A 3,792-nucleotide genomic window follows, 5' to 3' on the forward strand; every position below is an offset into this window, starting at 1 on the left:
TTATTATTATTATTATTATTATTATATGTAACTACACTGTAGCTGTCTTCAGATACTCCAGAAGAGGGAGTCAGATCTTGTTACGGATGGTTGTGAGCCACCATGTGGTTGCTGGGATTTGAACTGGGAACTTTGGACCTTTGGAAGAGCAGTCGGGTGCTCTTACCCACTGAGCCATCTCACCAGCCCGAATAATAGGTATTTTCATCAATTCAAAGTAAACTGTTCCCCCAAGAGGTGAGTTCTAATAGCTAATGGGCTCTTTGTTTGTCTTGACTTAAATTCAGTTGGTTCTGCCAATAATTTATTTGTGATTTAATTCCAGAAACTTGATTTACACATATCTTGTGAACTGCCTAGCATTCAGTCGCATATTGCTTTTCCATTCTTGATGTTTCACAGAGAAAATACTGCAGCAGTGACAGGGAAGGGTCTAAATTCCGCTATGAGGAGAGTCTTTGCTGAGGAGGAAAAATGGTGAGCAGGAGAGAGAGTTTAGCAGGCAGCAGAGTCTCGTGTTCTGGAAAATAGGTGGAAAGAAGCAGAGGAAATGATGATCATTACAAAAGTGAATTTCATTCTGTCTCTCAAAACGGGAATGTGGCATCAAATTTGATGGATTTATAAAAAATATACTGACTTAAAATATGAACTGAAGAATGAAGCAGATATTCTTTGAAACATGCAATCTATCCTTGGAGGCTCTGTTATTACCTATGCTACAGGTAGAAGCTTAGAGTCAGGTCAAGAGCAGCACAGCTTCACAAGTACAGTGCAATGTGAGATGCAAGAGGAATTATTTGTCTGAGGACTGGGTGCTTTCCTTGGCCTATTGGATAGGCAATTGACAGTGTGAGAATGGAGAGCATGTTTTTTTCTGCCTCCACTTCATTTAAAGTTTCTAGTTTTGTGCAGTATATACTTTTGAAATGAGACTTAATGATTTTCAAAAATTTCTTCAGTTTCTGTTATGTCTCCCTTTTCATTTCTTGTTCCATTAATTTGGATGCTGTTTCTCTGCCTTTTTGTTAGTTTGGCTAAGGGTTTGTCTATGTTGTTGATATTTTCAAAGAACCAGCTCTTGGTTTTGTTGATACTTTGTATTGTTCTCTTTGTTTCTAACTGATTGATTTCAGTCCTGAGTTTATTTCCTACCATCTACCCCTTTGGATGTGTTTGCTTCTTTTTGTTCTAGTTGTTAGTATGGATCTCTCTCTCTCTCTCTCTCTCTCTCTCTCTCTCTCTCTCTCTCTCTCTCTCTCTCTCTGTCTCTCTCTCTCTCTCTCAGACAGGGTTTGTCTGTATAGCCCTGGCTGTCCTGTAACTCACTGTATAGACCAGGCTGGCCTTGAACTCAGAAATCCACCTGCCTCTGCCTCCCAAGTGCTGGGATTAAAGGCATGCACCACCACAAGCCTTAAAGAGCTAGAGCTGGGTAGATATCAACCCTCTGTGCAATTTTGTCTATTGCCCTATCAATAAGAGACATCCCTTGCCTTGTTCTGCCTGGGTCACTCCTACTCCCACTCCTCATGTCTATATGTTCACCATCTACCTACCCCATGGTGCCTTTTTCTTTCTTCTCCTTTCTCCTTCCATAGTCTTTGACCCCAAGCCTGGAAACCAAAGTCTTGCCTACCTCTTTTTAGCCCAGCTACAAGCTGTAGGCATATTTATTCAGTCAAGAGTTTTAAATTAAGGAGCAAAGTTTGTACAACTTTGCAAACAACAGAATCCACTCATCTTGAGGCAACTAGATCTTGAGATACAGAATTTAGTATCACAATATATATCAAAAGACCAAAATTCAACAGGTATGGACCTGCTTTCTCCAACTACAGCTTCAAGGGCTGGGTCCAGCTCTCCCATCTGTTCAGGTATCAAGGTTCTGCAGGGGCAGGGAGGATCTTTCCCATCTCCATACTATTGCATGGTCAAAACTGGTGAGGGGCATGGCCAACTCTATGCAGCACTGGGATATCAAGGTGGCCTCCAGGCAGCAGCCAGAACCAGGGATGAACTTTGGTGGTAATATGGGCCTTGGATATTGACACAGACTCCTGCTGCTACAAGCCCATGGACCCAGACATGACCTTCAGTGGCAGCATAGGCAGTGACATCATCGTGGCCTCAAGTGGCAGTGAAGGCTACTCACATCAGGCTGTTCCTTGGCACCCTTAAGTTTTCAGTTCCTGTTCACTTCATAGTGCCCAATCCATTATGCTTCACTTTCTCTCCAATCTCTCTACCACACACCTGCTTATCATATCAGCACCCACTTGCCTGCCCACCACCAGTGGGTGTGACACAGGGCTTATTTCTTATTCAATTCCCAAATGTTGTTTACTAGCATACCATTGGCCATTTTCCTACTCCTTGCTATGTGACACTGGACAACTCACTTAACAACTCTGAATAGGCCAGAATAATATACATAGCTGGATTAATATGGTTAACATACATGAGTGTTTAATATGCATGCCATCTGTATATATACAAATGTGGTTTGTAATGTTATACTGAATATATGATAAATTAACATACATGTATTAGCATGCATGAATATTTAACACAATGCTGTTTGTACCTATGCAAACGGATTTATACATATATTGTCTGTGTGCCTGTACTAACATAAATCTGTGTTGAATATATGTTCTCTGTTGTAACACATATGTATGATATCTGTGTCAGTATTAACCTATGTATAATAATCATACCTATGTGGAAAGTCTGTGTCACATTAACAGCAATGATCTCTGAGAAGCACAGCTGTCTAGAGTCAGGGATCAAATTGCCTAGCAGCACCTCCATTAGGAACATTTGCACATCTGTCAGGAGCCATCTAGCAAAGGTTAAGGCTAGCAGGTTGCCTTCCTGAAGGTGGACCACCTTTTTGAGTAGCCTAAGATCAGTGATCTCTAAGAGTCAAGCTTCTAAGAGACTTCAACTCAGGATGGCTTCTTGAAGGTGATATGCCTTTTATGTCACTATTATATAGCCTAAGGATTCCTGGGCATTAGCCCACTCTATTTAGCAGATTTTCTGCAGATCAATGTAAAGATGAATATTCATTAAGTAATTAGATGAAATAATGATTTTATAGAATTCTGGGTTTGATTAAAATAATCTTAGAAAGTTTTAAGAGATTGTTTTAGTTTTTTTGCTAGAAAGTAGTAAAGTTAGAATCAAGACTAGAATGTGCCCACTTCTCATAATACCAAGTAAAGGCTGCAATGAGCTTTTACAATTACACTAAAAAGAGATATAGTCTTGGAACAAATTTATGTCTAAGGAAAAGCATTCTGGTTCAAATTTGAAGCCATAGATGTGTATTATGATAAGACAAGGCCAAATGGAACTGTTGCTTTGATAAGATCAAAAACTCAGCTGACAGCAGATGCTGGTGAGGATGTGGAGAAAGAGGAACACTCCTCCATTGCTGGTGGGATTGCAAGCTGGTACAAGCACTCTGGAAATCAGTTTGGCAGTTCCTCAGAAAATTGGACAAGTACTATTGGAGGATCCAGCAATACCACTCCTGGGCATATACTCAGAAGGACACATGCTCCACTATGTTCATAGCAGCCTTATTTATTTATTTTTTTTTAATTTTTAATATTTTTATTACATATTTTCCTCAATTACATTTCCAATGCTATCCCAAAAGTCCCCCATACCGCCCCCCACTTCCCTACCCACCATTCCCATTCTTTTGGCCCTGGCATTCCCCTATATTGGGGCATATAAAGTTTGCAAGTCCAATGGGCCTCTCTTTCCAGTGATGGCCGA

The sequence above is a fragment of the Mus caroli genome, chromosome 3, assembly GCF_900094665.2.
Source record: "Mus caroli chromosome 3, CAROLI_EIJ_v1.1, whole genome shotgun sequence".
Lineage (NCBI taxonomy): Eukaryota > Metazoa > Chordata > Mammalia > Rodentia > Muridae > Mus > Mus caroli.